Genomic DNA, 6,000 nt, shown 5'->3' on the forward strand with positions numbered 1-6,000 from the left:
TCAGATGCCAGATGCCTCGCTAGCTCTAGTCTAACTCCTACTAGTACCGTATATTATAATAACCGTAATATTACCCCCTCCCTCGAAGTAAGCTCGTCCCCGAGCTTCGAAAGTCCCTGTCAAATTTTCAAGTTACAGGTCACATGTTAAAGGCCAGGGCCTTTTGTACGTAATTTGCAAGGATTTCCGTCCGTATTATGCGGTTCTGGTAGTATATTATTCTTGGTATAGTCTAACTAATAGGGGAGGTTCTGGGGCGGTCCTGGCTATTCGGGGTTCTTGTTATAGAAGCTCTAAAAAGCCAGGGCACTATTACTTAATAAGAATACAGGATACTATTCCGGATCTGGATTCTATTCTTTTTACTAGACTCGGTACTTGAGCTTTCCCCGGAGCAGCTTTACCGCTAGTATCTCTTGAATTTCATATTCCGTTTCACCGTCTTATAGTTCTAATAATAGAGGCTCCGGATTCGCTTATCCGGAAAGGGAATTACCTAGGTCTTTATATAGCTTCTCTATATAGAATACCAGATATATTCTTATTAATTCCGGAAGCTTGAGTCTAAAGAAATATCTTATTTATTTCAGGATTTCATATAGTTCTTTTATTTAATAGGCTAGCTTATAACTCGAATAATTATTTTTCTAGTACTTAATAATAATTTATATCTTATTTCTTATTTTAAAGTCTATTAATTAGTAATACTTATTAGCTTAGATAATATAATATTCTTATATTTATATTATATTCTCCTATATTTTTTATTATAATTTATAAAGCTATATTACTAGGGCCTTTATTTCTTACTTATTTAGCTCTTTTTTTTAGAATATCTAATTATATTTAGATTTTCTAATTAAATAATATTTGCGGTTTATAGCTCTTTTTTATAAGAAATAGGAATTAGTTTATAGTCTTATAAACTAGAGCTACTTACTAGTAATTAATTATTACTATTTATTTATTCTAATTATCCTAGTAATAGTTTATATAAAAACATAACTATTAATTAAAATACTAGTTAATAATTTTTATTTAGCTATTAGTTTAGAAATAATTAATAATTAATAGCTTAAGCTTTATACTAATATACTTATAGAATTTATTTTAGAAATCTAATATAAACTAGGGGCCTTAATTAAATACTATAATTTCCGGAATACTAATTTAGTAAATTATATAAATAAGAAATAGAGATACTAATTCTTTAGTTATTATTATATCTCGAATAGAAATTATAATAAAGTACTTACCTAAATAATTAATAAAAATAATTATTATATTATACTTATTTCTATTCTTGAAATATTTCTTAAAATTTACTAATATATATTACTAGAAATAATTAGAAACTAGTAATAAATATAAAAGTTCTAGCTTCTTATTTTTAGAAATATGAAATTATTAATAAATATAGTTATTATTTCTATACTAATTAATATTTATATCTTAGTCTAGCTAGTAATAGCAGGCCTAAAAAAGCTATTAAAGCTTGGCTTATTCTAGATATTTTATTAGAGGCTATATATATATCTCCTAAATAAGAATAATATATAAGAATATCTCGGGTATTATTATATTATTAGATATAAATAATTTATTATATTATAAAAAAAAGCTATCTTATAATATCTAAATATCTTTTTTCTTATTTCTTACCTTATTCTATAACTTTTCTAGTTCTAGTAATTCTCGATTTTTATTTAATAGTTTATTTACTAGCTAAATACTATTATACTAGGTTTTTTCCTAAGCCAGGCTTATATAGGCCTTAATTAGAGCTAACTAGAAATCCCGTATAATATTATTATTAATTTTCCGTTATAAGAAAAGAATTTGGGTTTAGTAAGCTATTATTACTTTATTTTAGATAATTATATTTTTATATTTCTTATTTAGGATATTTACTTATTTATTTAACTTGCTTATCTAATATATAAGCTTAAAATAATAAGAAAAATACTTTATCTAGTAAGCTTATTTTACTAAAAGCTTTTTTATAGTTATAAAGTATTTAAGAGCTTAGTAATCTAAATAAATTATAAAAAGTACTTCTTATAGGCCTTTTAGCTTTATTTATTATTTAATTAAGGAAAAAATAATAGTAAGTATTAGTTTACTAGTAATATATAGTACTATTATACAAGTTATAAAATACTATTTATATATAATTAGTAAAGTTTTTATTATTTAGAAGTAAGAATTATAATATTATAATATTAATATATAATTTCTAAATCTACTAAGCCTAAAGGGGTCTAGTTTACTAGTTAAGTTACTAATAAAATATAAGATTATATAACTATATTCCGTATCTTATATCTTATTACTTATATCCTATTATCTATATTTCATTACTTATATTCCGTATCTCATATCCCGTAACTATATATATAACTTCTAAAGAAATAGCTATACTAATACTAGAAACTCTCTAAAAAATACGAAAAATAATATCTCTCTCTAATTATATATAAATTCCCTAATCCGGCCTAGTACCAGATTTTCCTAAATATTCTATATATCTATATTACTTCTAAGGTTTTAGTTATATACTAAAGGCTATAGCCTTTTATATATAACTTCTCTTCTTATAATATCCTTCTATTTTATATATCTATTTCCTGCCTTATTTATACTTAACTTATTTCTCTATATCTAATTATATAGTATTTATATTAATTAGGTACTTAAGGGTATTTATTAGCTTTAATTTCATTATAGAATTAGTAGGATTTAATTCTCCCTTAATTTATTTAACTTCTATAATCTCTTATTATTTATATATCTAGTAAAGATATATTATATTAATTATTAGATACTTTTCTCGAGTAGTTTCTAATTTAATAAAGCATTCATATAATAACTTCGAATTTATATAGACTACTAGTAATAGTTCTATTTCTAGTATTCTATTAATTATAGATTTAACTAAAGCGCCTATATTAAAGCCATAAGCCATACTATAAAGTTCTAAAGCTAGAATACTTCTAGTAACTCTCTTATATTTAATAGAGAACTAGTAAATAATATTAGTATATCTAGTTCCGTTTACTAGAACTAGAATATATCTAATTTAGGAAAAAAGATCTCTATTATTTATAAATAAAATATCTATAAAAACGATTAAATATAAGAACTCTTTTACTAGCTTTATAAATCTTAGTTCTCTAGTAATATTCTTAATTTATTATTAAATATACTTATTAAATACCTTTATATTAGTTTCTGAAGGTTTAATAGCTTAAGTAGTAATTAATAAGTTATATAAAGCTTCTAGTTAATAAACTAATATAATATATACTTCTCTAATATATTAGGTAATATATTAGTCTTTAATAGAGAGATCTTAATAAATAGTACCCTTATTACTTATAGTAATAGTATTTTTTATAGAAATAATTTAGAGGTTTTTATACTAGTATTCCTATATAAAAGTAATTCTAGTAATATTTATATAAATAATATCTTTATTAAACTTGAGATTATAATTAATAGTAAAGCATTTATATTCCTTGGCCAAGAACTTAGCTTCTTAGAACTTTAATTACTTTGTTTTTACAAAATTATTATTTCTAATAAATAGAATATTATTAGTTTAAAGGCTAATAATTCCGAAGAATTACTTATTATAAAGGAGGCAAGAGTTATAAGTTAATTATTTTATAGAAAGCTTATTAATATAATAGGAATAATAAGTCTTAAACTAGTAATTCCTAGCTTCTAGTATACTATATAATAGTTTTATAACTTTTAGAATCGAATTATTATTCAGATTTAGCTCTCTAGTAAGCTTATAAAGTAAGTTAATATAAAAATTATAATTAAATAAGGTTATTAATTAGATATAAACTTGCGAGATATTATATAAATATAGCTCTATAATATCTATTATTATAGTAGTAATATTAAGAATAATTCTCTAGCTAATATATTAAATAATAAGTAATTATATTAATACTATATGTTTTTTACTATTATTATAAGCCTAAATAATTAGTCTCGACTTCTTAAACTCTCTCTCTATATCCTTATTCTTAATCTTATTAATAAACCGGGAATTAAAAATATATACTTCTTTTAGTATCTAAAATCTAAGAATAATTTTAAATATATCCTTTTCTAGAAAACTAATAATTTCAATTTAATAGAAGTCCTTATATAGGTTATTATCTTATAGAAATACTATAATATCCGGGTTTTTATAAGGGTATTCTTTATTATACTTTAGTAAAATAGTAGGAATAGTAAGAGAAATTATACCTGTATTACCTTTAGCCTTATTATAAAGTTTGGGAATAGATTCAGGTTCGGAACTATTAGTAATAACCTTAATATTTCCTATATAAAAGAGCTTTATAGAGATTAAGCAAAAAGTAGTATTACTATATAATAGAACTAGTATATAGTTCTTTTCATTAATAGCTACTAGCTTATATAGCTCATTCTAACTACTAGGTTAACTAGTATTCCCTTTATATTATATAAGAATATCTAAATTCAAGGGAAATTTATAAATATTAGTAATACTAGAACTATTTCGGGTATTTAGAATATTTATAATCTGGTATCTAGCTTAAAGCTTCTAAATTTCTACTATTACCTTCTTAAATATTATTAATTACTATAATATAGTTAGTAATAGGGTATTATATTTAATTATTTAGGATAAAATACCATAAACTAAAAGGGTTAGAATAATATTATTAGGTCTAGCAGAATTATTAATAGCCTTAAAAGCTATTTGAAATATAGTATTTTTATTAATTCTATTAATTTTGGCTATAATAATAAGATAAGTATATTAAATTAGGCTATAATAGTATTCTATAATTCTAATAAAACTATAAGCTTTTACTAGAATAATTTTAATCTTAGTTTCTATAGTATTTATAAGCTAAATAAACTTCTTATTAGTAAACTACTTTCTGGTATCTATTATAATCTAATTAGGAGAGCCTAAATAGGTATTAATCTAATATTATTTTAGGGTATTCCAGATATATAATATACTAATATTTTAAAGCTATTAGCCGGCTTAATATCTAATACCTTTATTAATAATATAAAGTATAGGCTTACCGGAAATATAGAAAATATTAATAATAATAAAATAATTAAAGCTAATATTATTTCTCAGGTTAAACTTAAATTATTTCGGTAATTATCCGAATTTCTAATATTATTTATAGTATTTTATAAAGTATTTAAGAGCTTTTATATTAATATTATAGCCTATTTATTCTAGTATATTTCGAAGCTTATTAATAAATAAATAACTAAAACGGTAGTAGAGATATTATAATTTAATTTTTATAAGAAAGCAGAAGTTATAAATAAAAAATTCGGAAATAAAACTTTATAGAATAGTATTTTAAAATAAAAAAGAGTATCCAAAATATTATACTATAGATATAAAGTATTTATTAGAAATAATAAGATAATTAGTAAGATTATTAAAATAGACTTCTAGCTTATTTATATTAGCTAAGCTAAGTAAAAATAAAGTTTTTATAAATATAATATAGAATTATACTTGCCTAATTAGTATTCTTATTATTATAGATCTAATAGAGAATATAGATCTAATACTAAACTAGATATTAACTTAACCTTTAGTAGTTTTATTAAGTTAGATATTACTATTAGTTTGCTATAAAGCTTGGAATTAGTTAGAACTAGTAGTTAAGAATCTGGAAGCTCTAGTATTAATTATAACTCTATAAAAATAGTAAGTATTATATCTTAATATACTATTAATTATAAATATCTGAATATTTTTTATTTATTTAATAGATTTCAAGATATAGTTTTCGCCTATTATCTAATATATAAGAGAAAGGGAAGTAAGGTTATTTATAAAGGTATTAGTTATAGGGATAATAGGAATAGAGGCTATAGAAGTAGCTAGGAAGCTCTTAATAGAAATAAAATAGGAATTAGAATAATATTTCTCTTCTTTATTTATTTCTGCTAGTAAGGCTTTAAAAGCATTAC

Source organism: Hyaloscypha bicolor, assembly GCF_002865645.1.
Source record: "Hyaloscypha bicolor E unplaced genomic scaffold K444scaffold_191, whole genome shotgun sequence".
Lineage (NCBI taxonomy): Eukaryota > Fungi > Ascomycota > Leotiomycetes > Helotiales > Hyaloscyphaceae > Hyaloscypha > Hyaloscypha bicolor.